At 41.1% G+C, this 21945-nt stretch overlaps 1 protein-coding gene across 1 annotated transcript in view; it reads left to right on the top strand.

Moving 5' to 3' along the window:
* CACNG7 (calcium voltage-gated channel auxiliary subunit gamma 7) overlaps window positions 1–21945 on the top strand; it is a 218630-nt gene that overhangs the window by 77151 nt on the left and 119534 nt on the right. The gene's annotated exons all lie outside the window — the stretch shown is intronic.

The following is a 21945-nucleotide window of genomic DNA, read 5'->3' as shown; positions in this document are numbered from 1 at the left end:
AAGCATTAATGCAGTATACATCACACACAATATAACAATCACATGAGCAGAAAAATATGGCATGCAAAACATCACATGAAACACAAATCACATATACTGCTGCCTTTTTCCTGTGAATTACAGTCCTGGGTCACAGATGATCATGAATGTTCCAACACCTTCTGGCAATTGTGCCAAACACTTAGAACCTGCCCGTGCCGGCCCTTGTCTCCCCCAGTTTGCTGGGTCAAAAGAGGTAGGTGGCTTTCATGGGCCCCTCCCAATAAAGTTTTCTCCAAATTGTCAAATAAATCTTCGGTACCGATCCTGTTCGTGACGCCAAGTTGTGATACCCGGGCAGCGCGAGGTCACTCAGTGATTTTAAAGCATTGCATGCCAGGCCGTCTCATCACATAAGCAGTTTATTCACAGTTCAGACAGGGTTTTCACGACAATAACATTTGATTTCTTGTTCTCCTCTCTCCAGCGTAATATTCAAATGGGTTACATCAGGTTACATTTCCTTTAATTCGCTTCAATGGCAATAACAGCATAAACAATGATGGGACAGCATTACAGTACATACCAGCACAGTTTCTACCATGTATATTTGTCAGTGCTGTCTGTTTGTAGCAGTGTATCATAATCAATGTTGACTATAATTTTGTGTTCTACAGAATGGAATAGTTTTTACAGTAAACTGTGTATATGTTGTAACACTTCCACCTGTAAGTGTATATAAGTGCACAGTTGTGCAATCTGTCATGGCATGCTTTCAAAATAGAAATCAACAAGCAAAGTGCATCACATGACTAACCAGTTGTTAACCCTTTGATTGCCACTAACGTTTAATCTATGTCAGTGGTACACTGCTTCCAGCGGACTGTGGAATCCTATGTCCCAGTGGTTTCTCTTAATGATTCTGTTAATCACATCTGTGATTTTGATTAATAGCTTCAGGGGAAGGGAGGAATCCAGTTGTCACATGATCACTTCCTAAAAACACACACACCATTCTGTGTGATTACTTTGTATTGTAACACATGAGGCACTGTCATATTATCTGAAGCCAATCTGAAGTTGATTGACCTCATCACAAGGTTTTCTCTGCCAGATGGAGGAATTCAAACACCACATAGTTTGCCCAAATGTGCAAATCTGCACTAAAACCATAGACATTGCATATAGTGTGTGTCTAAAAGGTGCACACCTCCACTAAAATGCTGTAACTGCGATCAATCAGATATTTACATCCAGGTTTCTATCTAGTAGTAGGCTTTAGTACAAGATAGACAATGGATGCAAATATCTTATTGGTCTAAATCAGGTCTGTCCAACCTGCGGCCCTCCAGCTGTTGTGAAACTACAATTCCCAGCATGCCCTACCACAGTTTTGCTGTCAGGAAATGCTAAAACTGTGGCAGGGCATGCTGGGATGTGTAGTTTCCAGGCCTGGTCTAAATGGTTTTAGTGCAGATGTGCAGCTTTTAAACATTGTTGGTAAATAAGTCTCACTGGGCCATATGCGACTCATACTGACTCACTATCCAGGACTATTTGTTAACATATTTGTTATGTAGTCTTTTTCAGGGATGGATTTAGGGGTCAGGCCACCCCTAGGCACAGCATTATTGCCCTAACCTTCCAATTTAAGCCAACTAGTCAAAAGTAATGGTAGTTAATTATAAGTACTAAACTCCTTTTAGTTAAAAAAATGAAACAGTGATTTGGAAATAAAAAGTTCTCAGCCAGGGCTATCTTATTGTGTAGGCACACTGGGCAGCTGCCCTGAGCCCCACAATTGTAGGGGCCTTGGAGCATGTACGGGTGGTGGTCACACAATCAGAGGGGCTAGGCAGAATTCTCTACCTGCCTCTCAGCCTGCAGCCAAACAGTGAATGGTTGTCAGCATGCTGATTGGTGAGTGGCTGGAGTTATCCTCAAATCAGAGTGCTGACAGACATTCACTCTATGGAAGCATGTGGAGAGATGACGTAGGACCGCAGGAGGGGCATGTTAAGATTTATATTTTTTAATTGGTTCCTGTGAATGAGTGGTTAGGTGTCCCAGTGCATTTCTTTGCCAGGGCCTACAATGCTAATGGCCCTGTCGTCCGCACTACTTATGAATGTAGAAAACTGGAAATAATAAGTGTAGACTATACTGTGGGATCTGTATAAACAAATATATATTGCACAGTTCTTACTTGTAAGTAATCTCTTCATCTGTGAAAAGCTTTCAGTTGAAGAGCTATGCAGGCAGCTCAGTAGAAGTAATAGTTTACATATACATAACATCACTGCAGGATCCATGCCCTCTATGTTGGAGTAAGTCCTGATGCCTCCGGTCGATTAAGCACTGGCATATTTATAATGGGTTCAGTGTGAATGACGCACACGGGTCCCCGGGGTCCAGGGGGCCCTCCACACCACACACCCTGCACTCCTTTTTATTTTTTTTATACTTACCCTCCAGAGTCCCATGTCACAACCGCAGCACTGCAGAATTCACTGGAAAAATGGTGCAGTGGCCATTTTCCCGGAGCTTCATGCATGTACAGTAGGAAAATCACTGGGAAAATGGCCACTGCAACATTTTCGCAGAGACCTGCGTATGAGCACTAGACTCTGGGACAGCACTAGGGTCCACTAGTGACTCTAGAGCCCAGAGTCAAGAGCGCTGCCGGCTAGAGAGAAGGAGGCTCAGAAGGAGACTGCACATGGGTCCCTTCCTCTCTGAAGACGCTTCTGCGTCCAAGTCTCCCCCAACCTCCCGGACCACAGTCACCACAAAAAGAGGAATCTCCTGGCCGGGGGCCTACCGCCGCACTGATACAGGAGGCCTGCTGTACTGCCCTCAGCAATAGACATTACACTGGTCTTCTTATATCACAGATACCCAAGCTGCAATGCAATTGCAATAAAGGTTAAAATGGAATTATGCATACCTCCCAACATGACCCTCTCCAGGAGGGACACAATGCTCTGCTCCTGGACTTCCCTCTTAATGTATGATTGCCCTCACCTGTGCTGAAACACCTTTCTTACCCATTAACCTGTTCAAAACAGGTGATGGCAATCTTAAATTAAGAGAAAAGTCCAGAAGTAGAGCATGGTGTCCCTCCTGGAGAGGGTCATGTTGGGAGGTATGAATTATGGATGAAAATGTCAATGTTAGCATGGGCAAGAGCTACTGTAGGGGTTTGTAAATGTAAAACATATAGAATGAGTACTAACACAGTGGAAAACATAGGCCCTTCATTGGTCCCATTCTGCTCATAAATATTTATTTAGTTTTTTTTTAAATCCACGTCCGATGTTTGACATATTACATATTTTTATTGTAAATATGATAAAAATAAGTATAAATGGATCATATATTAATAGTCTACAATAAATGTATTGCCTATATAGTTTGGAATGGAAGGCAATAAACTTTTAAATGATGATAAAGAGAATGTTAATTTAATTTTGCTCTGCATTGAAGAATTATATAGAAATATATAACATATCATGGTATATGTACATACAATAATTCCCAGGGCAGATAAGCAGTACCCACTTCCATCTGCTTTCTTTAATGATAGTGCTCTCTTAATTGGCACTTATTAGTTGATTCATATAGGGTAGTTTCCTGCAGAGTTGTTTGTTTTTCCAAAGTTCAATGAAATATGTCAATTATGGAAATAAGTTTATTGCTTTAATAAAAATAAAAAATAAAAAATATATATATATATATATATATATATTGCCTTTGGAAAGCATTTTATAGTAATCACAAACTGTACAGTTTGAGAAAGAAAACTGGGAAGTCGTTTTGATTTGCATATCTGGCTATTTAAAGAAAAAAAAAATCAAGAAGCACAAATTTAAATTAAGATGGTAGGTGGGATCTAAACTGTTACAACGTTTAATGACGTGTTGTTTTTTTTTAATTATAGAAAATTAATTTAAAGGAAAATAATAAACAAAACAAAAGCTTCTGACAATCTGTTCTGATATACTGAGTATTGTAAACCATACTTACCGACAATCTGGCTGCCCCCTTCGGAAGAAGGCAGCCAGGTCAGAGCAGCAGGGGCGTGGCGAGGTAGAGGATGATGTTTAGGGGCGGGATTGGGGGCGTGGCCGCATGATTATGTCATCATGGGTCGCCCCCTATCTAGCAATGCCGATAATATTGGCATTGCAAGGCAGGGGGCGGGGCCAGGATGACGCAAATCGTGTCATCTGGCCCCCAGCCCGCCCACTTTGACCTACGCCGCTGGGGGTTTGTTGGGAGATGCGGGAGGGTTGCTGGTGGTGGGCACTCGGCCGGGAGACTTGCCCACTCTTCCGGGGGGCCGGAGCGCCACACGATTTTTGGGAGCCTCCCGGCCATTCCGGGAGAGTAGGCAAGATTTTACTCGGATTTACTTGTTCTCAAAATGGCATCTTATTGGCTATCCAAAACAAGAGACATCCGTGAGCCAATAAGATGCCGTTTTGAGAACCGAATAAAACCGAGTAAAATTGAACCCACTCATCTCTAGTTTAAATGTTGCACATTACATTGATCCACCAAGCAGAGTGCCAGGGAGGGACAGACCTCTGAATGGCTTACCCTCATGGGAATGCAAAACTAAATACCTGCCCCATGCCTTCACTCCCACTGAGTGCTCTATTACAGAATTACACATATGCATAGCATGGTTTTCAGGTAAGGGAGTCACCAACATGCTGGCTGTGAACAGTGCATCCTCTATTTTAGCTTTAAGGGGGGTACTCAGGGAGCGATATTCTAAGCAATCTGACTAGATTGCTTAGAATTTCAGCATTATCGCTCCGTGTATACCCCCTACAGCGATAGCGATGCGCAGCCCCGCGCATCGCTATCACTGCTGCTAGTTTGGCCTGCATGCAGGCCAATCTAGCGGGTCGCTCACTTCACCTGCTGGGTGAAATGAGCGGCCCCCCCGTCTCCCCCCGCACGCTCAGCACAGATCGCGCTGTGCTGAGCGGCGGGAGAGATGTGTGCTGAGCGGTTCGCTCAGCACACATCTCTCCTGCATCGGCCCGTCTATATGGGCCGTTACACTAGAAATGGTAAGTGCTCATTTAAAATGCCAACCACTCAAAACTACTATATTATATGTTAAATAATGAAAGTGTATAATCCTATGACACTGCAGCTAAAGGAAACTAGAAAAACCTGTGAATCTAAAATAAAAGGGTGTAAAACACTTACATGTGTTTAGGATGCAATAATTGACACAATTAGTATAGAATGTAACAGTATTAGACTATACGTAGTTCATATATATAAAATAGAGAAGATTAATGATTAGTTTTTCACACAATAACTGTGCACTGTTGGCATACATTAAACTACAATGCTTTGTTTTTTCCTTAAAACGGTTACATGAATCTTTATAAACCCAAGCTGCCATAGATGCACCAAAGGCATCCACTAGATATATAATACCTATGTACCAACCAATCAGCTGCTGTCATTTTTCAAGTACAGCCTGTAACATGGCAGTTAGGAGCTGGTTAACTGGTAATTTATCTCTCTCCCTTTGTCACTCTCCAAGGGTTAGTACATCTGCCCTAGATAATGAAATAAAATATCATTCATTCACTCATTAACCACTGCAATTCCGATCTCTTTCCTCTCTCATGAACCAAATTTTCAACTCTATAAAACGTAGAGGGAATGCAGCGTCATTACATTGGCTGCCTGCAGTTTACTTAATCTATTGTGAAATAAATGTACACTGCCATTAACAAAACAGCATCAGCATACATGTCTCCCCTTGTCTCCAAATATCTAGCACTATGACCTCTCATCTCTGCCCGTGGTTTGTGATACTTATTCATAATTAAGTGCTCCTTTTCCTGATAACCAAATTCTCTGGAATTCCCTCAGTATTTTGACAGTTACCTCCACTAACCGCTAAGGATTTTATATATTTCCTGAAAACTCATCTCTTTAGATAAGATTATCAAATTCCCCATACACATTGTTAGCCTCCCTAGGCTGTTCTACCTGATTACCATAGCTTTACACAGTTCAAACAAAACTTACATGTATTCTCCTTCAACACTCAACAACCCTCTGACCCCAAAATCAGGGTTGATGTGTGACTGTATATTCCAGTCACAAGTTTTCCTCATTGCTATATAGCTAGGCCATATATCATGTAACTCCTATTTTCCCATAGGCAATGGTTTGTAAATAAAATATTCACAATTCTAACATTGCATGTAACAAATTTTTAAGGACATTTCTGAGTTGAGAATGAAACCAAGCCTGTGAGCTTGAGGCGTAGGGTTTATGATTGTGTTGTCAACAGACATCAAGATTGCAGGTACAGTAGATACTGTAGCTTCTGTTATCAAATGTACATATTAGTTCAGTACTACTTTATACATGTCTCCCCTCACGAATTTCCAAGCGGCCAGTGTAAGGGACGTGGCAGTGTGATTTGCTACATCTAAGCCCCTATCTGTGTGATACCACAATGGTGCTCATTTATCATCGACTGATAAAGCACTTGGATGATAAACTCATTGCAATTTCTAAATGGGGCTCCAACCAATCCGCTCCCAACTGTCATGTGTTCAGCTCATAACTGTCGTGTTTGAAAAATGACATTTGGGAGCAGATTGGCTGGAGCACCATTTATCATACGTAATGAGTTTTAGATTTCACAACGAGTTGTATCACTCGCTGATAAATTGTCCCCAATATGTGCATTTGTGGAGTGAGGACAGGGCCAAAATAACTATCTGCATCATTAAGTTCATGTGGGAAGAATGTTAGATCCAAGAGAGTGGTCAATATATACAGGAATATATACATTGTGGTAACATCCATATAGTGGGGTATTCCAAAAAACACTTACTAGTTTTCAAAGAGTGATGGTAAAAATAGAAACGGGAAAAGGGGTCAGCAAATGGTGCTTTGTTACGCAGCCATAACTAGGTGTGTGCGGAGTGTGCACCGCATATAGCGCTGAAGGGAAGGGGGCGCTATTGGCGGTACTTGTCAATTATCTGTTTTAATTGCTTACACTTACCACCCATTTTGGAGCCCAGCATCTCCTGACCACCCCTGTCTCTTACTCCCACCCCTTCTGTCGCTAATACCTATACTGCATTACTGGACTTGACTTGAGAGCTCTTTGTTGTTCAGTCGCACTGTCCTTTATTACATTTCATGATGCTAATGTGCCCTGGATTCAAATGTAGGAAGGGTCATCATAGCATGAGTTTTCGCTGGGATCAGTGTTGTCATACCCCTTCCCTGTGAGACATGCACCTTATGTCCCTATTTGAAAAATGGGGGGAGGGGCCTCAATTCTGTTTCTGGCACAGGGCACCAAGAAGTCTAGTTACGGCTCTGACTTGTTATGCTCCAACTGATAGAGGAGACAGTATACAGAAAAATGAAGATTGAAAGAATGATTTCATAAGTAGGGAGCTGCGGTGCTGGGGGGGGCAAAATGGTTAGAAGGTTGGAGGAGCTTTTAAACTAGGAGCCTGGAGGAGGGTTTAGCTAGAAGTTATGGGTCAAACAGTGAGTACAGTAAGGATGGGGGTAGTGAACAAAATGAGGGTGGTGAAGGGGGGAGGGAAAGTTCAGCCGGCAAGGGTATTTGCAGGGACATTGACATAGGAATTACTGACATAGGTATTGCCTATGGTATTCCCAAATTATTAACTTATGACGATTATGGTTCAACAGTACGGTATATAGAAAATAATGTCCATAGCGTAAGGGAAAATACTAACATCAGGGGGGAAGTTTAGAAAGACCTAATAGTTCAAATAGAGTTAGTAGTAAGAAAGGCTGTATTAAGTATGACGGGGGTGGTAAGGGAGAGAATAGAATAACAGTCAGTAAGAGTAATTAGAGAAAGGCACTTGTAAATAATGGTAAGTTACCATTAAAACAAATGGGCAAAGGAAATATTAAGATAAAATGTATGCTTGCGAACGCATGAAGCCTATCAGGTAAAATGGGGGAATTGGAATGGCTCGTATAAAAAAAATCCGTATTATATTATAGGTATTACGGAAACATGGTGGGACGACTCATGACTGGGTTGCTAATTTGGAGGGGTATTCACTTTTCAGGAGGGACAGGGCTACCAAAAGAGGAGGAGGGGTATGTCTCTATGTAAAACAATCTCTAAAACCAAACTTAATAGATGTTATTTACGAGGGGACTGGAGATAATGTGGAATCGCTATGGGTTGAGATCACTAGTGGAGGCACTGAAACTAAGAAACTAGTCATTGGCGTATTCTACAAGCAACTGGATATCAGTATACATGAGGAGGAACAACTCTCACAGCAAATTTAAAACTCTTCAGGAATGGGGGATATCCTAGTGTTAGGGGATTTTAACTATCCTGATATAAATTGGAGTAACGATTCATGTGTAAAAGCTAGGAGTAGCAGGTTCCTAAACACATTAAAGGATCAATACTTTGTCTCAATTAGTCGAGGACCCAACCAGAGGTTGGACCTAGTTATATTCTGGACCTAGTTATTACCAATAATGTGGACATCATATCAAACATTACAGTTGGGGAGACCTTGGGAAACAGTGATTACTATATGATCACATTCAGCATCAGTTTCAAGAAACATAGCTATGAGGGATCAACCAAACCATTAAACTTTAGAAAAGCTAACTTCAATATGCTGAGACAGGCACTAAAAGACACTGACTGGGAATTTTTGTTTCATGGTAAGGACACATCGGAAATGTGGGTAGCTTTTAAAGGGTTGCTTGATAGCAATATTCACAAATTCATACCCTTGGGCACTAAACGCAGGAGTACTAAACTCAAACCAATGTGGCTTAATAAGGATGTCAAAGAAGCAATGGCTAAAAAGAGGCATGCTTTTAAAGCATTAAAATCTAATGGAGGGGAGGAGTCTTTCCAGTATTACAAGGAATGCAATAAAAGATGCAAAAAAGTAATAAGAGCAGCTAAAATTGTAAACGAAAAATAAAATCGCTATAGAGAGTAAAGCCAATCCCAAAAAGTTTTATAAATACATAAACAGTAAAAGGTTAAAAAAGGAGAATGTAGGCCCATTAAAAGATGAACTGGGAGCCTTGATAAACGAAGACAAAATAAAAGCGGATATACTGAACAGCTTTTTTTCATCAGTATTCACCAGGGAGGATCAGACGGTGTTAGTTATGCATAACGAAGGTAATGATTCTTGGCTAAGTGCTTGTTTAAGTGAGGAAGTAGTCCTGGAGAGACTTAGGGGGACATTTACTAAGCAGTGAAAAGAGTGGAGAAGTGAGCCAGAGGAGAAGTTGCCTATGGCATTGGCAACCAATCAGCACTGAAGTAACATCTATAATTTGCATACTATAAAATTATATAGAGCTGCTAATTGGTTGATGGGGCAACTTCTCCACTGGCTCACTTCTCCGCTCTTATCACTGCTTAGTAAATGTCTCCCTAAGCAACATAAAGATTAATAAATCACCAGGACCAGATAGTTTTCATCCAGGGGTTATTATGCAGCTTAAGGCACAGCTTGCAAGACTCTTATACTTGATTTTCTATAGTTCAATTAAATCAGGTATGGTACCGAGGGATTGGCGTATAGCTGAGGTAGTGCCATTATTTAAAAAGGGATCTAAAAATCATCCTGGGAACTACAGACCAGTTAGTTTAACCTCTATAGTGGGTAAAATATTGAAAGGAATTTTGAGGGATAGCATAGAGCAGGCTTTTTCAACCAGTGTGCCGTGGCACACTAGTGTGCCGCGACCAGTTGCCAGGTGTGCCGTGGAGACAGAGCAGCTTCCTGCACCTTCAGAGTGAACTGTTGGCCCAGACTCTTCTTAGAGGATCAGTCGTGCTCCGGACGTGACCTATGCCTTGAAAACGATGTGATATCATAGGTCACGGCCACCACGTCTTACCACCCAGCCAGCCCACCCGCCTGCATACACATCTTCCAGTTCCCGCCTGCATACACATCTTCCAGTTCCCGCCTGCATAAACATCTTCCAGTTCCCGCCTGCATACACAGCTTTTCTTGCCCACCCACATCCACACCTGCCCGACCGCCTGCTGCTCAGTATTCGCAGAACTCCACTATGAACAACCCCCACCACTGAGGGACAGGGAGGAGGACAGCTGATCATAATATTTGTTATTTTATTTCTCCTGTGGGGAACAATAGGATTTCAATAGAATTTATGTGGGGAGAATAAGAACAATGTGAATAATTCATGTGGGGAGCAACAGGATTTATGTGGGGAGAAATGTGATTGATTTATGTGTGGAGCAATAGAATTTATGTAGGGAGCAACATGATTTATGTGGTGAGCAATGTGGATTGTTTTTTCTTTGTAGGCCAATGTATGTGTGGAATTTTTTTATTACTGTGACAGCCAATGTGTGTTTTGTGTTTTCTGTGGGGAACTGATGGTGTGCCTTGGCAATTTTAAAATATTGTTCGGTGTGCCGCGAGTAAAAAAAGGTTGAAAATCACTGGCATAGAGGATTATCTGCGGAATACTAAGTTTATTAGCAAGAGTCAGCATGGGTTTGTGAAGGACAGATCATGTCAAACTAACTTAATTAGCTTTTACGAGGAAGTGAGCGATAATCTTGACCAGGGAAAAGCAGGGGATGTGGTCTATTTAGATTTTGCAAAAGCCTTCGATACAGTGCCTCACAAGAGACTGATCATCAAATTAAGGGAACTTGGCCTAGGAAATACTGTTTGCACATGGATAGGTAATTGGCTGGATAACAGGGTACAACGAGTAGTGGTCAATGGGTTGTTCTCCAGCTGGGCACCAGTAGTCAGCGTTATACCACAAGGATCCGTACTTGACCCGCTACTGTTCAATATATTTATTAATGACCTAGGAATAGGCCTGGGAAGCATTGTATCAATCTTTGCAGATGATACTAAACTGTGTAAGGTAATTAATTCAGAAATAGATGTGGAGTCTCTACAGAATTACTTATTTAAACTTGAATCCTGGGCGTCTAAATGGGGAATGAGGTTCAATATTGAAAAATGCAAAGTTATGCATTTTGGGATTAAAAACAAACTTGCATCCTATTCACTTAATGGGGAAAATATAGGGGGTAACAGTGGAAAAAGATTTAATAGGCTCAATAACAGTACACAGTGTCAAAATGCAGGGAAGAAGGCAAGTAAAGTCCTTGCTTGCATAAAACGGGGCATTGAGACAATGGACGAGGATGTAATCCTGCCGCTGTACAAATCATTGGTACGTCCGCACCTGGAATATTGTGTTCAATTCTGGGCACCATATTCTAAAAAAAGATATTGAGGAACTAGAAAGAGTTCAAAGGTGCGCTACTAAACTGATTATAGGGTTAGAGACACTGGGGTACGAGGAAAGGCTTATTAGGTTAAATACAGTATGTATACACTAGAAAAGAGGCGTCTAAGAGGAGACATTATTAATATCTTCAAATATGCAAAGGGTCATTACAAGGAGTTAGCAGGGGATTTATTTATTAATAGAACTCTGTATAGGACGCGTGGGCACTCGCTTAGGCTAGAGGAGAGAAAGTTCTGTACAAAACGTAGGAAAGGGTTCTTCACCGTAAGGACAATAAGAATTTGGAACGCCCTGCCTGAGAAGGTAATAATGGCGGACTCTGTAAATGCATTTAAAAACAGATTGGACAGCTTTCTAGCTGAAAAAAGTATCCAAGGCTATAGCGTTTAATATATTGACATTACTGTCAGTATCTGGAAGTTGTACGAAATAAAGTTGACAATTGGTACGAAACCATTACTTCAGCTGGTGCATTATAATGTGCACAACTTAATACAAAATACCGGCATTTTGCCTCTTTTCAACGTCAACAGCTATGTTACTATGTTACCCAGGATACAAAAGTTCTTTGGGGACCTTTGCATGAGACGTGAATGATCCACAGTCAAACAGTGGTCAACCATCAAATACAACAGCTATTGTGGAGAATTATGCTGTGTACAAACTAGAAAGATATATTGTTGGCTCTTGCGATGAACGATCTTTCCAGAAATGGACTGGGGCCACTAATCAGACCTGGCATTTATGAATACAAGTTTGTGACGGGGAGCATGGAAACGGCGCACGGGGGTGTGCCGCGAATCAGGGTGCAGGCACTCATGGCCAGTGTCTAGACTATCCATGCATCTGAATTTTATTGTATTAGTGATGTGAATAAGATGCATAGTCAGTAAAAAAAAGTGCATTGCACAACTCACGGTATTGGCTTAATCACAAAATCCGTAGCATGCCCACATAGCCCTGTTTGAGAACAGGTATGTGTATGGTCACATTTGTAGGTGGTGAATGATGTTGTATTGTGAGAAATACTATGAATGCTGAGATAGCCAATTAATTCTGCTGTGTGGTGCCATTGGGGTAGAACTTCAAACACAGAAGGACAAATCTTGCATCTAAATATAGAACAAGGCAATTATTTTGTGGAGCAGTTTTTAAAATAGAGCTTGTCTCTTCCTCTTGTATCCCTGAACTCTGTACAGGTGAGGGTTAATGACAGGTAACCGAACAGTCCCAGGTGACCTAAGATTGTGTCTCCCTCATTAGCGATCCCACATTTATTGCAATCAGTATGGTGATTCCGCAAAGCATTTTAGCACAAAGCATCTAAGGGGTTTACAGTCCTGTGAAGTTACATATGAGCCTTAAACATCACAAGCTTTCACTTTCTCAATGGAGCCAACATCAGCACAGAAGGGATGTTTGTTTTACTTTCAAAGGCAGAACACAGTCTTCTAACTTGCTAGCAGTCGCATATCTCAGATATATGGTCTAAAATAAAACAAAAAGGAAAAGCGCACAATGAAGGAAAAAGAACTTTTAATGAAAAGCATCACAGGAATATAAAAGAAGACGAGACATTTCAACATTTCATCAAATATGTAGCACATCATTTACGGGACTGGTACTAAATCTGAGCCGCCTGCCTTATTTCTCTACAGTTCTGCTTCTCAGCAGAGAACTGTGCCATGCCGACAAGCTAAGAAATGACTTGGGACAAATGTCTACAAAGGTCTTACTAAACCAAAACAAAATGATTAGTTCAAATTAATTTAGCATGTACTGTATGCCTATGTAGATTGGGAACCATTTTGTACTGATGTCTCTTTACACATTGAGTAGGGGTGATTCAATTCTATGTGATGTGTTGCTGAGCCTTGCAACAATGCCTGTCTGTCACAAAATGGACACTCGTAGCAGTGGCGACACTGCAAGTTTCCCTTCGTACCTCTATGGGCTGCAAGGGGAAACTTTACTTAATAGTGGACATGATGTGCCATTCCGGAATGCCATGTCATGTTGATGCTGATGAACTGAATTCCTTCTTTCGAGAGGCTGAACAGGGCATGGAAAGGGTGTGCACACGTTGACAGAGGGCCTAATTCAGATCTGATCGCAGCAGCAAATGGGCAAAACCATGTGCACTGCAGGGGAGGCAGATATAACATGTGCAGAGAGAGTTAGATTTGGGTGGGTTATTTTGTTTCTGTGTAGGGTAAATACTGGCTGCTTTATTTTTACACTGCAATTTAGACTTCAGTTTGAACACACCCCACCCAAATCTAACTCTCTCTGCACATGTTATATCTGCCCCCCCTGCAGTGCCCATGGTTTTGCCCATTTGCTAACAAATTTGCTGCTGCAATCAGGTCTGAATTAGGCCCAGAGTACAGGTAGGCTCTGTCCATCCAATTATGTGTTTGTTAGGAGATGTGTTATTTGCTGGTGCTTAACACTTGTCAAATACCAAATGATACTAGTAGTATTATTTCTTTGGAAAATATCAAACAGGGAGCCCAACGTACTGTTATACTGTAAGTGTACATGCAATATACATGCATACGTACATACAGTATACTATAGTATACAGCATAATGTGAATGGCAGCACAACAATGGAGACCATATGGAAATCAAATTAATGAGATAGGAACCTAGTAGTACAGTGGATTACAAGTTTCTATCAATTTGATAGCCACGAAACCTGGAATGCTTTCTGAGATAATAAAGCTGTTTGTGCTAATAAAATCCCAAACTTAGTACACAATGTAACGACAAAATTAATAGTGTGAACAGGGCGGCAGTGTGGCATTGTATTTTGTAGAAGATATATATATATATATTTTATAAAGGGAAGTGAATAATGGTTCTATATTGTCACAATAAATGTCAGCCAATCAGAAGGCGGCGCTAGAGAGGGTCCGTTGGCTATTTGAGGCATGCGCTGTACAGTTTAGGAAAAGCGACATCTGGTGGACAGAAAGTAGTATTGCATGTTACAATTATAACGTGACGTTACATTTATAACGCAACTTATAACGGGACTTATAACGCAAGGAGCGGGCGCGAGTGCATGGTGCCTATTACACGGTACGCAGCCACGATGTTTGAGGACACATCTGTACATACATACATTATAGTTGCCAGCTAGATTAGGTGCCAAGTTTTTAAAAAAAATATATTATTTATGTGAATAGGGATGGCCATCCGTGCTTTAGCAATCAATAACCATCATTGATTTCTAACATTGGTGGTTAACCTTGATTGTTCAAAATCACTAGGCAGTGGGTCAATTAGAGGTGAGGGCGGGGCTTTGTCGATCATTTGTGTGCTTGTGGGGTAGCTAAGCTCTGTGTACCTGCAAGAAAAAGGAGCTTTGTGCCATCGATGGGAGAGAACCGTTTGATGTTCACCATCGATAGTAAACTATATACCATCGGTGGTTAACTATTGATTGTTATAAGCCATCGATGGTCATCAATATGTATACAAATTAAATCATACTGTACATCCAACTTGCTGGACGCATTGAAAAAGGACAAATGTGCCTCACACGGGTCACTGCAAGCACTTCCCTCAGATAACGTTACATTGCAGTATCGTTCATTAATATTTTATATTATAAATGATTGCGCTTCTCTGAGAACATTCCTTGTTATATTTTGTGAAGATATCGGGTTCCAAATTACTCAAGCTTGGTGGTAGATGAAAAACCAACCATGGTTTGACAGAATGGGTTCTAAACAGTTCATCACACTTCTGTAATCCAATTCCACATGACAATTCCCACCACAAACTCCTGACACAACATGACTTCTCTTCCAGCAACACAGAGTCCCAGATAAATCCAATATAATGGATTCCACAGCAGATCCCTGGCAGAACATTACTTCTTAGCCTAGGGAAAAAGAATCTCTCTCCAGCTCTCTGGGTAGCTCTACTTATACCTCCAGAAGCTTCATGTTGAAGGGGTGTGTGTGACCTCTGTGTCTTAGGATCCTACAGCATTGGAATACAATATATATTCTAATCAAGGTGATTACATCAGCCAGAGAGCCATCCTGTCTGGTCAGCTCAGTTTTGGACAATAGGGAGTAAACAAAAAGGGACAATGGTACCTTATATGACTCAACCTTTGTTGTGTATGAAAACAATAGGAAACTAGGTCTAACATAAATACATTATCTAAAGGGTAACAGATAACATAACACAATTGCATATATTAACAATATTAAGGTTGATTTAAAACACAGTATTGGGTGAGCAGCAATAGACATGTTATGGAGAATGAACAAACAGACAAATTGGATGAATATGGATATGGGTATAAAAAGTACATATTTGAAACAGGAAATGAGGCATAGCTATATTAATTGTCACAGACCTAATTTCCTCACATATTTCATAATTAAATCTTTTTAACACCTTCCTCAAAAACAAATCTTTGGCCTAAACTCCATAATATAAATATGTGGGTTAAATGTGTGAAACTGTTAATACACATATTTATACCAAGAACCTCATTTATATGTATCTAGCATGGCATGCGCAAAATATTACTTTCAAAAGGACCCGTGTTTAAAAATGTTCCCCTGGCATTGTGTTAGTCATAATGTGCAAATGTGTACTCCTTATAATAACTGATATTATATTGTTTATGACGCACATATTTACAAATACACATTTATGTGTGAATAGACTATAGTATGAGGCTTTCTTGAATGACCTTCGGTAAAATCTATAATCACATGAAAGGTACTGTATAGATAAATTCTCAGTCTGCATGCTGCTGCTAACACAGTAAGAAAATAATGAAGAAGCAGTGTGATAATCACCAGGTTTCACATTTCATTCAGTGTGATAAATTAACCATTCGTGAAGCCTACATTCTCACTCACAGTTTGCATTACATAGCTTTCCATAACACCAGCTTAGAAATATATTTGTGTAACATGTAGCCTGAAAGCGCACAACTATCTTCACACAAATTAAAGGGCCAATAAACCATTGCTTACTTCCTGAATAGTACAGTTTCAAAAGGACAGTCCTGAGGGCGTCATCCTACCTTTCCAATTGGGGCTGCATTCTCCCTTTTAGCCGGACAGTTGGGTGAGTCCCATTTACTATTATACAGAGCATACTTGAGAGGGCATTCAAAGTGAAGGGAACTTGACTGTCCTGAATGTCAGAAGTGCAGGGCATGCCCCCTGTGATGCGTAACCATACCCCAGTGACTTATGACTCTGACTTGTTCTAGACTGAGCGGAAGCATACGTACTACAGTCCTGCTATGGCTCCTATGAATGTTGGGAGGTTTGCCATTGTCAAGTGGTTTTCCAATTAAAAATAAAGTTCTAAAACCCCAATAATGGTACAGGTCGAGTATCCCATATCCGGAATGCTCGGGACCATATGGGATTTTTTTGGATAATGGAATATCTGGTCCGGCAGTCATTGCGGGGGCCCGCCAGTCATTGCGGGAGTCCGGCATGCACTATGCGATGAGGGAATGGCTACAAAGCCACTCCTCTACCGCCAGCCATTTGCCACAGTAGTAGTGATGTCATGATGTTGCGGTACGTCATGACATCACTACAATGCGGGATATTTCGGTTTTTCAAAATATACCGGATAATGGGTCTCATCTTAATGGAGACCCAACCTGTATACTATTTTTATTTGTTATTACTGTGCCGCAATCCACTGCTAATAGCTTGCGTGGTAAACATTTAATGGGTCACTGGCACAAGCGAACCTCTTATGTTTGGTGTTTGCAAGTCTCACCTAACACTGATGTTTTTTAGCAGCTTGGGCATAGAATATGCTTCTGAGAGCATGTTTAAGTATTATTATTATTATTGTTATTTGCCCTAATCTACGAAAGAAATGGAATGTTTTTGCTGTATTAAAGCGGTTTTAGCTATTTATACGATGCTTGATAACAACTTCGTGTCTAACGCATGGCTAGCATAAAGCAGATGTTGTGATTTGTTTAATATTTTTTGGAATGCGTCTTTTGAAACCTATTCTGCCACAGTAAATGAACATTTATTGTATCAGTCTGATGAGGTGACCAATAATCTACAATGGGGTTCCTTTCAGGCAGTATTCTTTGAACATTGAAGGCATACTTGCCTACCTGACCCTCTCCATGAGGGAGAAAATGCTCTGTTCCTGGACTTTCCTGGTAATGTATGATTGCCATCACCTGTGGTGAGCTAGTTAATTGATAAGAAAGGCGTTTCACCACAGGTGATGGCAATCATACATTACCAGGAAAGTCCAGGAACAAAGCATTTTCTCCCTCATGGAGAGGGTCAGGTAGCCAAGTATGATTGAAGGCAAATTCAAAGTATTAAACATTTTATCACAAAACATAGTGGAAACTCAATTTATGGATACCATAAAATAGTTTTTATGGCTGTTTTGAATATCCCCATCAACTGTTGTACGCCTCTAATTCATACTTGCCTACCTGACCCTCTCCATGAGGGAGAAAATGCTCCGTTCCTGGACTTTCCTGGAAATGTATGATTGCCATCACCTGTGGTGAAACACCTTTCTTATCAATTAACTAGCTCACCACAGGTGATGGCAATCATACATTACCAGGAAAGTCCAGGAACAGAGCATTTTCTCCCTCATGGAGAGGGTCAGGTAGGCAAGTTTGTTCTAATTGTAGATGCAAACTTAAATTTTGTTTTTCATTTACATAATGGAGCACAAAAAAAAAAAAAATCCCATTAACTTTGAGGTAACATATTCCTAAAATTGAACCATAATCTAAAATTCATAAAGTTAAAAGGAGTTAATTCAGTCTGTTAATTCAGAATGGGGAAGTAACACTATCATTAAAGTCCTTTTTATTCTCTTTCAAATAAAGGTGTGGTTCTGTTCCAACTAGTACTGTGTGTTTTGTTCACCCAAAAAGATTTATTTTCTGATCGAACTGTCCAGTACTTCTGATACCCATTTAATTTGCACATCTTTCTGCAGTTTTTTTTGTTTATGTTGAACAGATTTTCCTAAACTTCGCCATTACAGTCCAGGTTTAAAGGATATCCATGCTTAAGTTCTGGTAGTTAAATTAAATTGTCTTAAGTACTAATTAAGGGTCTAATTCATACCTGATCGCAGCAGCAACATTTTTCTATAATGGATAAAACCATGGGGGTCATTCCGAGTTGTTCACTCGTTGCCATTTTTAGCAGAATTGCGATCAGGCTAAAATCCGGCAGTTTTGCGCATGTGCCGCAGGGCGCACGCGCTAAGTACTTTCACACAAAACGAAGCAATTTTACACAGGGCCGAGCAACGCTTTTCTGTCGCTCTGCTGATCGTTGAGTGATTGACAGGAAGTGGGTGTTTCTGGGTGGTAACAGTGTTTTCCGGGAGTGTGCTAAAAAATGCAGAATAGCAGAACTGCTAACCTTTCGTTAGCAATTCTGCTAAGCTAAGATACACTCCCAGAGGGCGGTGGCCTAGCGTGTGCATTGCTGCTAAAAGCAGCTAGCGAGCGATCAACTCGGAATGAGGGCCCATGTGCAGTGCAGGTGCGGCAGATTAAACGTGTACAGAGAGAGTTAGATTTGGGTGGGGTGTGTTCAAACTGAAATCTTAATTGCAGTGTAAAAATAAAGCAGCCAGAATTTACTCTGCACAGAAACAATATAATCCACCCAAATCTAACTCTCTCTGCACATATTATATCTGCCCCACCTGCACTTTGCCCAATAGAGAAAGATTTTGCTGCTGCGATCAGGTCTGAATTAGGCCCTAGGTCACGTGCTCTAATATAATACCTCCCAACTTTTGCCTGTGGGAATGAGGGACAACTGCGCGCGCCCGGACGAAAAGGGGGTGTGGCCTGTGGAAAAGGGGGCCTGACTTCTCGGGTGGGTCCGCGATCATGAGCCACGCCCCCATTTTCATCACTGAGGGGGCATGCCCAGCGCTCTTTGAGCTGCTGGCATGCCCCCTCTCCTCCTGTCTCCACTGAATAGACGCTGTGCGCATGCGTACAGCGTCCATAAGCAGAGCAGCCAGTGCAGGAGCCTCCCAACTGCCCCCCCTCCCCACCACCACCACCACCACCACCACCGCAGGACACTGCGGCTCATGGGTGGGACAGCGGGACAGTCCCAAAAAAATGGGACTGTCCCGCGAAAATCGGAACAGTTGGGAGGTATGTAACATGGATATCCTGAAAACATGGACTATAATGGCGGAGTTTGGGAAACTGATGAAGAGTATTTTTTGTATCTGAGAGCAAAAGCTGCTTTGCTCCAGTGTTGATTCGTAGAGACCATCCCATGCCAAAACATAAACAGTTATGTGTAAAGTATTCACATACAGCTGTGGAATTACAGTATTACTTCTCTTAGACAAGGAATAAACTACTAAATCAAAATGCAATGCATGCATCTAATTGTAAATTCTGTAGTAACATAACTTTTGCCAAATTATAATGCTAATACATAGACAAGATCTTTCTATTGGTAGTTTATGTGCACTTTTCTAAAATGATGAGAATAATCCATATTCAGATTCAGTGCAGTAGTGTAATCAGCGACCGGTAATGAATGGATCAAACTGGTATTTTGGGTACACACTTTGACCAGCCTCTAACCTCGGTTTACATGCATTTAAGCAATAATATTGAAGTAGCAATATAACTAATGGCCCCCTTACATCACAGATGTATTGGGACAATGGACAGAATGAGGGTTGTGTGCGCTGACCTACTCGGATTATGCACTATAGTAGCAGCAGAAAGTATGGAGGAGAATCCAGCCATCACAATAAAGCCATGTACACACGGCGCGATGCAGCGTAAGCCCGACATTGACTATTCGACAGGGCCGGAGTCCAGCCCCGCCTATATAGTCAATGTTAGGCTGCCTGCACAGGGACCGCGCATCAGCATCACAAGCAGTGTACACACGTGCAGTATGCACTAACTTTCCTTACGATTTTGGCTATACAGGTTGAGTCTCCCTTATCCAAAATGCTTGGGACCAGAGGTATTTTGGATATGGGATTTTTCCGTATTTTGGAATAATTGCATACCATAATGAGATATCATGGTGATGGGACCTAAATCTAAGCACAGAATGCATTTATGTTACATATACACCTTATACACACAGCCTGAAGGTAATTTTAGCCAATATTTTTTATAATTTTGTGCATTAAACAAAGTGTGTCTACATTCACACAATTCATTTATGTTTCATATACACCTTATACACACAGCCTGAAGGTCATTTAATACAATATTTTAATACATTTGTGTATTAAACAAAGTTTGTGTACATTGAGCCATCAAAAAACAAAGGTTTCACTATCTCACTCTCGCTCAAAAAAGTCCGTATTTCGGAATATTCCGTATTTCGGAATATTTGGATATGGGATACTCAACCTGTATAATCAAAATTGTAAGGAAAATTAAGTGCATATCACACAGTGTGCATGCACCTTAAGAATAGACTTTTTTTTTTTTTTAGCACAATCCGTGCTCAATAGGGTTTTTATGTATAGTGTATACTAGAGATGAGCGGGTTCGGTTCCTAGGAAACCGAACCCGCCCGAACTTCATGTTTTTTTACACGGGTCCGAGCGACTCGGATCTTCCCGCCTTGCTTGGTTAACCCGAGCGCGCCCGAACGTCATCATCCCGCTGTCGGATTCTCGCGAGGCTCGGATTCTATCGCGAGACTCGGATTCTATATAAGGAGCCGCGCGTCGCCGCCATTTTCACACGTGCATTGAGATTCATAGGGAGAGGACGTGGCTGGCGTCCTCTCCGTTTATAGAGAAGAGAAGAAGAGAGTGAGACTAGAGTAGAGAGAGACACAGTAGTAATTTTGGGGAGCATTAGGAGGAGTACTACTACTTGCTGAAGTGATAGATAGATAGTGTGACTGTATAATGTATATCTGACTTGTGGGGGAGACACTGACAGTGGGGAGCAGTTAGAGTCTGAGAGCAGGACTCAGGAGTACATATAACGTACAGTGCACACTTTTGCTGCCAGAGTGCCACACTGCCATTGTGACCACACTGACCACCAGTATAATATATATTGTGATTGTCTGCTTAGGAGTACTACTTGCAAGTTGCTGATAGTGTGACCAGTGACCTGACCACCAGTTTAATAATCACCACCAGTTTAATATATATATATATATATATATATATAATTGTATATAATATATATATAATATTGTATACCACCTACCCGTTTTTTTTTTCTTTCTTCTTCTTAATACATACTACTATAGTAGCTTACTGTAGCAGTCTGCGGTGCTGCTGAGCTGACAGTGTCCAGCAGGTCCGTCATCAGTCATTACATAATAAATATATATACCTGTCCGGCTGCAGTACTAGTGATATTATATATATATATATTAATTTCATCTCATTATCATCCAGTCTATATTAGCAGCAGACACAGTACGGTAGTCCACGGCTGTAGCTACCTCTGTGTCGGCAGTCGCTGGTCCATCCATAATTGTATACCACCTACCCGTGTTTTTTTTTTTTTCTTTCTTCTTCTTTATACATACTACTATAGTAGCTTACTGTAGCAGTCTGCGGTGCTGCTGAGCTGACAGTGTCC

Source organism: Pseudophryne corroboree, chromosome 10 (genome assembly GCF_028390025.1).
Source record: "Pseudophryne corroboree isolate aPseCor3 chromosome 10, aPseCor3.hap2, whole genome shotgun sequence".
Classification (NCBI taxonomy): Eukaryota; Metazoa; Chordata; class Amphibia; order Anura; family Myobatrachidae; genus Pseudophryne; species Pseudophryne corroboree.
This window is presented reverse-complemented; position numbering and strand designations above follow the sequence as displayed.